Here is a 10,663-nt window from a genome sequence, read left to right as displayed (position 1 = left end):
AAATAAGTTCCTTTCTACATATATTTATTTTTTATTGTAACGTTTATTTTTACATAATTTTAATCTCTTTCTCTTCAAAAATGTTTCTTTTTTTCTTTTTAAAAGTAAAGTTACAATTCATCTTGAATTTGCAATTATAAATATGCATGTTTTTATTTATACTCGCTCATTATCATTAGTATACACATAGTATACACACCATTAGTATACGCACCTTGTATACAAAGTATAAAGCACATATTAACATGCAATAAAATATATATAGAAAATATTCTTTTACATTCATCTTTAAAAAAAAAATTCTTTGTGTCACACACAGCACACACACATACACACAAACACACGGCACGTGTATGATACACAAATTGAAATTAATATAGTTACGATTTAATTGTAATAATATTCATTTAATTGTAATAATTTACATAATTCGTCATAAAACTGATATACACACATGCGAATTAAATTATGTTTGCATCATACTCGTACATGAGAATCTTAGCAGCTTAAATAGCTGAGCCCCTTCACCACGTCAAGGTGATTCTCATGAAGGGGAAAATATGGGAAGCAACATCAGCTAGAAATTAAATTTGTATTTTCTTTAAAATATAAAAATAGAGAAAAAAGACGTAAGAAGTTAGAAAGAGCGTACCCCTCTCTTGGTTTGTCAAATATAACCTATATATCTATTTTCAACGTAGAACGCATGTTTACAGAAATACGAATTTCTTTAAAATCATAAAATTCTACTTAATGTTGGTATTTTTGTTATTAAGCATGTTATAAAGATCGCAATCACAATTGAAATAATTGCATAAATCTTAGATTCGCAGATGTTATCACAAGACAAATAAAAGATTAATGTGATCATGCTACGAAATTGTAAAATCATACATTTACTTATTACTAATGATGTAATGCAAGACGCAAAGTAAAAAAGAATGAAAGGAAATACATTAAATACATTCTATGTTGGTAATAAATTATACATGCAAGTACATACATATGTTAATATGTTGATATGTATTATGTATTATGTATATACATATATTATATACCGTGATTTTTACAAATCACAGTATTTAATAATAAGATACAAAAATATTTTAATACACATGTGTATTAAATATACAAAATATTTCAGAAAAACAAACACAAAAAACTGATATCATTATATCAGTTATTTCAAAGAAGTTTACATAGTAAACTTCTCTGTCATAACATCTGCTAATCTAAGATTTATGCAATTATTTCAATTGTGATTGCGATTTTTATAACATGCTTAATAACAAAAATTCCAACATTAAGTAGAATTTTATGATTTTAAAGAAATTCGTATTTCTGTAAACATGCGTTCTACGTTGAAAATAGATATATAGGTTATATTTGACAAACCAAGAGAGGGGTACGCTCTTTCTAACTTCTTACGTCTTTTTTCTCTATTTTTATATTTTAAAGAAAATACAAATTTAATTTCTAGCTGATGTTGCTTCCCATATTTTCCCCTTCATGAGAATCACCTTGACGTGGTGAAGGGGCTCAGCTATTTAAGCTGCTAAGATTCTCATGTACGAGTATGATGCAAACATAATTTAATTCGCATGTGTGTATATCAGTTTTATGACGAATTATGTAAATTATTACAATTAAATGAATATTATTACAATTAAATCGTAACTATATTAATTTCAATTTGTGCATCATACACGTGCCGTGTGTTTGTGTGTATGTGTGTGTGCTGTGTGTGACACAAAGAATTTTTTTTTTAAAGATGAATGTAAAAGAATATTTTCTATATATATTTTATTGCATGTTAATATGTGCTTTATACTTTGTATACAAGGTGCGTATACTAATGGTGTGTATACTATGTGTATACTAATGATAATGAGCGAGTATAAATAAAAACATGCATATTTATAATTGCAAATTCAAGATGAATTGTAACTTTACTTTTAAAAAGAAAAAAAGAAACATTTTTGAAGAGAAAGAGATTAAAATTATGTAAAAATAAACGTTACAATAAAAAATAAATATATGTAGAAAGGAACTTATTTATTTATTTTTATTTCTAACACTTTTAGCTCTATACTTAGATATCTATTTGTACTTATATCTATTCTGTATTCTATATTCTATTTTATTCTATACGCTTATGTACAACCTACACCTTACATCCTATCTTTTATTCTATAATTTTATGTAAAGTACAACGTAATAAAATAAATATTATATTTTTAAAATAAATTTTTTATTGTTTTCTAAGTAGATTAGTATAACAATTCAGATTTTTAAATTACAGGAACAACCGCAAACATTATACACACAAAAGCTTGCCGAAAACCTGGCAAACTTGTACGTGTATAATGCTCGCGAGTCAAAGCACTTGTCCGTCGCCGCGGTAGCGTGACGGAAAGTAAACAAAAAAGCATAGAGCTTCCAATTCAGGCACGTTAGCGTCTATCCTTTTTCGTTTACTCTCTGTCTTGCTGTATCGTGATTATGAAGAGATGACACTGGATTCTGGCCACATACACACACACACACCCACACACACACACACACACACACGCGCGCGCGCGCGTGTGTATACATATGATTATAATAAAAATAATTTTTTAATTACATTACATATTGTACACTGCGGGTACTGACAAGGAGAGACCACGCGGTGATCAAAGCTGATGATTTTTCACCTGTCGTCGTACGGAAAGATTGACAAAATACGTCATCACTTGGACGACGAAGTCAATGAATTTTTTTTTTCAAATCAAAATGTGCAACTTTACATAAAATAATTGTAAAAATCACACGGGTTTATATATATTTGTTATCATTTGCCTTAAAAAAACATTTCCAAAAAATTACTGCGTATATCATATAAATAAAATTAAATATTTTTACATATGTCCAAATGTAAGACTTATGAATAATTTGTTCAAAGTGAAATTATTCGTGATATTCTTACGTTTCTAGATGTAAACATTTTTACATAGTTTTATTTTAAATAGACAGCAATTCACAGAAAAAGAATTTTTAAAGCAATGGATACCTAAAGGAAAATGTATAAGTTTTTTTAAATGGAAAAAAAATATATATATATATATATATATATAATATATAATGTATAAACTTGTTTGATTCATTATGATTACAATTATTTTGTGTAAGAATTGTACGCATATGCCATTATAACAAAATATAAGACATGTATAAAAAGTGGGCGCTTTCTGACCTCTCTACGTCCCTGTCCAGAAATCGTCCGAAATCCTCTCTCTGAATTTTACGGCCAAAACGTAGCGCGGAAAACGAGATGGGCGAGAGGGGAGTGGAGAGGAAGGTATCCGTAGAGATAACATCGCCGCTCGCTCCGTGTTTGCCACCATGATGCTTTCTCTCTCGAACCGATGGTCTAAACAGACGACGGACAGAGACCGATTGTCCGTCTTTATCTAACTAACGCATCTCTCACTCCTGCACATAGCACGGAGGAGAACCGTAATATCGACATAACGCTGCTGAGAACCACGAAAACGTGGACATTACCGACGTGGAAAATGGACCTTGGCTACGTAGTTCAAGGTCCATTTTTCGTGAATCACAGAGGCCCTCTCAAAATAAAGTCGCACCTAAAATCGAAGCATGACCGCTCTCAGGTTCCTCTCTGCCCCAGGTATCAATGCAACGCACTGTACATACATACTTCGTGTCAATTCGTGTAACCACGTGTAGTAGTCATGTCATGGGCCGTCTACATGTTCGGACGTGTTTATTAATATTAATTTTGTTTCTGTATTTTGTTTCAGTTGTTTCTGTATTTATTAAGAATATTTATTAATCTATGAAGATTTGCTTTTTACCTCACATAATGTATAAAATTTAGTTGGTGTCCAATTTTTTCGTTTAATATGAAGTACCCAAAGAATATATCTTTTTACATCTTTTAATGAAAAGTGTCTCGTTTTGAATCCTTTTGAGGATAAATTGAAACATCCTGGAGCCGCACACCCTGGCATTTTAATTTTTTATTATGTGCTTATTAACCTAATGTGTAATCTAATTTAGATTGTTTATAAATTGGTTGCTAAGATCATAGGTGGATAAATTAATCAACATTAAATTATTACGATAACTAATCGGATCTCGGATTGGATTGAACAATGGTACTCAACGTAGGTATAGAAAATTTCCCTAGGCTAATCGGATTGACGATTGCTGTTTCAAATGTAATCCGATTGATGACGAAAGCGTGGAGACCGAGAAGCATGCTTGAAAAGTAAGTCTCTTTATTTTTTTAAATAATAACACAAAAAATTAAAGATAAAGTTAAAAAGGATGATTTGAATTTAGATTTATTGTAATTTTTTTTGTCTAAACACTGGATTTCGTTTAAATTTCTGTTTGTAAAAATTAATTAATCTATTCTAAAGTTTGTGGTTATATCGGAAACAAATCAAAATTAATAAAACAATTATTAATTATTAGGCGTATTAAAGCATATAATATTTCAAGCATATCATATAGAATTCCTGTTTATTATAAACTTAGTAAAAATAAATTTGAAATTATTTAACTACATTATACATTAATCAAAATTAATTTATATTAATATTGATTAAAAATCAATAATGTCTCTGAAAATGTTTTTTTTATTCTTTTCCAGATCGTAAATAAACTTCAACTCCAAGAATAAATAAAAATTACTGGAAAATGGATTGACATGAAAAGGGCATTATTGTACAATATCAATTTGTGCTAACTTAAAATTTGTAAAATCTGCTATTCTTTGTTAGTTGTTCATTAGAGAGTAATAATATAAGAACGGAATATACATAATTAAAATTAAAATAATTGTATGCACATATGATGCGTATATTCCATTTTTATATTATTACTCTCTAATAAACAATTAATAAAGAAAAGTAGATTTTACAAATTTTAAGTTGGCACAAATTGATATTGTTCAATAATGCCCTCTTCATATAAATCCATTTTCCAGTAATTTTTATTTATTCATGGAATTGAAGTTTATTTACGATCTGGAAAAGAATAAAAAGAACATTTTTAGAAACATTATTAATTTTTAACATATAAATTAATATTGATTAATGTGTAATGTAGTTGAATGATTTCAAAGTTATTTTTACTAAGTTTATAATAAACAGAAATTTTATATGATATGCTTAAAATATTATATGCTTTAATTTTTACCTAACAATTAATAATTGTTTTATTAATTTTGATTTGTTTCCGATATAACCACAAACTTTAGAATAGATTAATTAATTTTTACAAACAGAAATTTAAACGAAATCCAGTGTTTAAACAAAATTACAATAAATCTAAATTCAAATCATTCTTTTTAACTTTATCTTTGATTTTCGTGTGATTATTTAAAAAAATAAAGAGACTTATTTTTCAAGCATGCTTCTGCGTCTCCACGCTTTCGTCATTAATCGGATCACATTTGAGACAGAGATCGTCAATCTGATTAGCCTAGGAAAATTTTCTATACTTACGTTGAGTACCATTGTTCAATCCAATCCGAGATCCGATTAGTTATCGTAAACACCCATTAATCATTTATTAATTTAATTATACATATATAATATTGTGAAATATTTACAAAATATAATATTGAATAATATATTAGCTATAAAGTATTTTTGTCTTAATTATTATTTTTTTATTAGTTTCTTTTTACAAACGTCATATTTAAAATTTGCGGTTGTTTGGCTGTTACATATGGCAGATTGAGGCAACCAATCAAAAATCGCCACTACATTTGCCTAACTCTTATTTTAGAAACTCTACTAGTTATGTTTCTGAGGTGGCTACAACCTTCTCGTTAGTCGAGTGCAGAGTGCAGCCTGCAGCCACAAATCTTATATCTAGATGCCACCGCGGCCGACTCACTAGCTCACATTTCAATGAGATTTTAAGGAAAATTGTTGCTTATTGTAATTTGGAGACGAATACTCGTTCTGATTCTTTTCCCAACGTGACGTGTGTGTGGAACGCTGTTCCACATAAAATTTTATATTTTTACATGTAAATAATATTTTGTATTGTTATTTATTGTAATCTTGAACTATATATATAGTATATATAGTATATAGATGCAAATCAGCATCAATTATAATATTAAATTAATTAATTTAATATAAATAGTGATATTACTAATTCTTATTCGACATGCTGTGTTATGACCGAAAATTAATTCGGCGCACATTCTGGTTGAATTCGGAGAAATATATAAAATCACATAAATAAATATAAGCACTAAAGGTGCCTTTTCATGCGACGCTGAAACGTTCATTTTCCAGCGTCAAGAAATAACCTAACCTAGTCCGTGCGAGGAAACAATATTAAATATATCTTTGCTGTGTATCACTGTGTATCACTAAAGTTCATCATGTATAATTATAAATATCATGCATGGTTGACAGAATGTGCAAATTTAATTCGAAAAGGAAATCGGGAAAAGAACGTAACTCATGCAGTTATTTTATCAGTAATAGTAGCAATAATGAAAAAAAAGAAAAAGAGATCGTATACTCCAAAACGATACTGGATCGAACCTATATTTAGAGAAAAAAATTTACATGGATTTTACAATAAGATATTTACTGTGTTACAACTTGAAGATTTACGATTTTAAAAATTATTTTAGAATGTCTTCAACTCAATTCGAAAAACTTTTGAGTATTATTGGTCCTTATATTTACAAGATACATAAGAACAGCTTCATTATTTAAACATGTTTTCTTACAATATCCACATTTTACGAGAAAATTCTAAAATTATTAATTCAATCATGTACAACCTCAAAAATTTTACATGCATTCTCATATTGTATTAGCAGATTGTAATCAGCAGATTGTATTAGCCATATATGTAATACTCCTATATTGCTAGAAGAGTGTTGACCGTCAGCCCAAACATTACGGTGCAGACGTATAATAGCCTCTCTCTCGCGAACGGCCCAGCTGATTTGTGCGCATGCGGTTACATTTTTTAAAACACCATTAGGCGCGATTTTCACATAACCTGTTTTCGTGATTTGTGCGTGTGTGCGACGGTAAACAACGCATATTATAAGCGTCCCAAGTGAGACAAACCAAAGAAAAAATTTACAATGGTGCGAATTTGTTTTTTGTGTCAGAAAAAGGCAGCAAAGGATGGAAATTTTGCAATGCACAAGTAAATCTTACATGTAAAATGTATATTTATAAAACGTTATACTTATTTTCTCTAATTCAACTTATTTGCATAGCATTATTACACTAGATTTACTGTAACACATGATTGGATTATCAAGCAGTTAACAGCATGATGGAATAAATAATAATTATTTGTAGATTTCCAAAAGAAGTGAGCATTCGGGCACAGTGGTTACATGCCTGCAAATTATCTGACAAGGACAATGTGATACATGTACACATTTGCTCCGATCACTTTGTACCAAGTGATTATAAAAATAGCATAGGACTGTGTAGCAGAAAGTGGTTATTGAAACCAGGAGCAGTGCCTTCCGTTAATGTGCCAAATCCTCCAGCTGCCGAATTGCAGTTCCAGTCAACATCTGAGATTATAATGGACGAGACATGTAAGATTGAAAACATACAAATTTTTTTATTGAGGGTAGTAAATACTGACAACAGAATTGTTACAGCTATGGTTCAACATTATTCATATTGTTTTATAGGATTAGTGCCTTCTATTGATGTTCCAAATCCTTCAGCTGCCGAACTGCAGTTCCAGTTAACATCTGATTATACAATGGACGAGACACGTAAGATTGAAACATAAAAATTTTTTTTATTGAGGGTAGGAAATACTGACAAGAGTATTGTTACAGCTATGGTTCAACATTATTTATATTGTTTTATAGAATCAGTGCCTTCTATTGATGTTCCTCCAGATTTCACATCAGTTTCAAATGTAGGAGAACTGGAATTTTCAACATCCAAGAATGTGATGGATGAGACACGTAAATTTAAAACTAAACTATTTTTCTTGAGGGTACTAAATACTGAAAGGAGTTGTTATAGCTTTAGTTGAACGTAATCCATGTTGATTTATTAATAACAGTAATAATGACTTGCTTGAACTATTAAAAACGCTTTTATCTAAAAAGATTACATTTTCCTATTCCATATCTTATTCTCGAGATATTTTAGAATGTCCATTAAAATGAAAAACCCTACACCTATAATTTCAATCATTCTCTTCAAATATTATTATTCGTTAATTAACATTTATCCGTTAGAAGTTGCAAATAAGCATTCGGTCGCGACCGGGTAATGTTTTTTCTGTTTCGCGTCCTTTCCGTCTCATTTCCTAATCCTTGTCTCTCGCTCACACTCACTCAATAGACGCGCCTGAGCATAATGAGGCTTGACCGTCCATGCCCATATTTGGAATTCGTGCATCTCTTTTTTACGGGGCTCGTCCCGCTCATTGTGAAGATACGGAACTAGCAATATAGGAGTATTACATATATGGTATTAGCAGTATTGTAACAGATATTCAAACTATTACTTCATGTTTAATAATTTACCTCCCTTTCTTTGCTGTGCATGATGAAACTGGAGCAAACAAAAATTTTCAACTAAAAAATTGCACAAATGAATTTATATCAAATTGAATTTATATCAATCAAGGGATCTCCAATAACTCCGTCAACTACTGCCGACGCTGGACGCTGGAAAGTTGATTAGAAACAAACATTTTAGCGTCAACCATAAGATAAAATTACATAGAGTGAACATAAACAAAACAAGCGTTGAGCGTTTCAGCGTCGTATGAAAAGGCACTTTAAGACCTAGCTACGACCGAAGAAGGCTTTCTTACTATCATTGTGTTGTTACACTATTGGTCCAATAACATATTTGTAACTTGATTAAGTGTTTCGAACATTGTTTTGTATAGAACATTATAAATAAATATATAAATTAATTTTACATATGAGCATTTTTAATTGTATAAACTTTAACTCGTACTGTTAAATACATTTAGTAAGCGCAATGTTCGGAAATATTTCTAATTTTATTATAATTAAAATAAATCAAATATTTTAATAATTGTATACTACCATATTTTGATTATTTCTTACAATTATGTCACTCATTATTTAAGGATATGTTAATTATTTACAAAATTAAAATGTAATTTTTCCATAATATAAGAGAAATTTTTTTGGAATTTGCGTTTGCTTATGGATATTTTTATATAATAGGAATTTATTATTGCCTTTTTATTTTAGCTTAAATCAGATTGTTAGAAATACACGCAATCAAATGGACAGAAATTATGTTCAGCGTAACAGTTCACACGATATTTGAGACGCTTTAAATAGTTTAAAAAAAAAGTTGAATTATACTAAAAATTGTGCGGATTATTATGCTAAACGCCCTGTGCATTTATTTAATTGTGTGTATTTTTAACAATGTGTTATAAGCTGAAATAAGGCATTAGTAAATTCCAATACAACAGTTACCTTATTATCATATAATAATTATATAACAAAGCAACAACTTATACTACATTTATATAACATTAAAATAAATTTATAAAGTTGTTATATAAATGTTTGGTTCAATTAATATAATGTTTTAGTAACACGTCATATGGATGTTATATAACTGCAATTTCGTATGAGTGGGAAATTAAAACTAACATGCAAGTTACATGTAACGCACACGTTATATTGCCGTTACTTTCTGTTTCATTAAGGTAATATAACTGTTTTATAATTGTGTTTACTGGAATAATTCAAGTTATAGTGATTGCTTCTAAGTCGATTGATAATCACTATTTCTTCTCTTTCAAGAGGTTTACAATGAAACCATGGACGTTTGTATTGTTGTACCCTGTACAACTACGATAATTATACGCATAGCAACAGGAAATCAAGATTCCTATTGCTATGCATACGCGTAGCGGACTCGAATTCCGCATACGCTAAAAATATCGAAAAGACGCTGATGGTCTGTCGGGCTTCCGGCCCGCAACACCATCGCGCTGCGCCAGCTAATGCTGAGTCGCTTTCCGGTATTCGGATTTCGGCTAAGCGTGGGAGCTGCATGCCGCAAGGAACACGATTGGCCGAACCAAACGACGAATTTCCGTATAAATATCGCGACAAAATCGGAAAGCGACGGAAGAGTTTGACAAACAGCTGTCCGGTGTGTTACTCGCCGTGCGTGACTTACACGTCGAGCTTGTAACACAATCCGGAGATAACAGTCGACCTATATATACCGGGCCGTCCGGGAGAACAAGAAAACGAGCGACATACATAATCATACTACAAGTGTAACGAAGGCAATACTGAAGAAAATACATTATTTTAACGTTGGAACAAGCAAGTGTTTTATCTTCAACCACCGAGCGGCCCTTCCTACGAGTCCTAACTCCTAAGGCGCCAAAAAGATTCCGATATACCTACCGACGTCCCTGAAGCCATCACCGGGGCACAACATTATAGAGTATGTTGGTACAGAGAAGCATGTTGGGTGCCTTTAGTGAGTGCCGCCTCCTCCAGGTATGCTTTAAACTTGTTGATTGTAGAGCGATTTACTTGGGCAAAATAATCCGCATAAGGAATGCGGCAAGGAGGGGCGTATCCATGTCAAGCCGCTAGTTTAGCGGCCTTGTC

At 30.8% G+C, this 10,663-nt stretch overlaps 1 long non-coding RNA gene across 5 annotated transcripts; it reads left to right on the top strand.

Annotated features, from left to right (window-relative positions):
- Positions 1 to 5,728: 5,728 nt before the first annotated feature.
- LOC120356825 lies at positions 5,729 to 8,966 on the top strand. Of its 5 annotated transcripts, XR_005574553.1 has the most exons (5): positions 6,209 to 6,490; positions 6,866 to 7,203; positions 7,362 to 7,609; positions 7,709 to 7,795; positions 7,895 to 8,966. It is a non-coding gene; the product is annotated as an uncharacterized LOC120356825 (long non-coding RNA). The 5 variants fall into 5 exon arrangements; XR_005574555.1 differs by lacking the exons at positions 6,209 to 6,490; positions 6,866 to 7,203 and adding an exon at positions 5,729 to 6,051; XR_005574554.1 differs by having other exon boundaries at positions 6,215 to 7,216.
- Positions 8,967 to 10,663: the final 1,697 nt, after the last annotated feature.

Source organism: Solenopsis invicta, chromosome 4, assembly GCF_016802725.1.
Source record: "Solenopsis invicta isolate M01_SB chromosome 4, UNIL_Sinv_3.0, whole genome shotgun sequence".
NCBI classification, from domain to species: Eukaryota; Metazoa; Arthropoda; class Insecta; order Hymenoptera; family Formicidae; genus Solenopsis; species Solenopsis invicta.
This window is presented reverse-complemented; position numbering and strand designations above follow the sequence as displayed.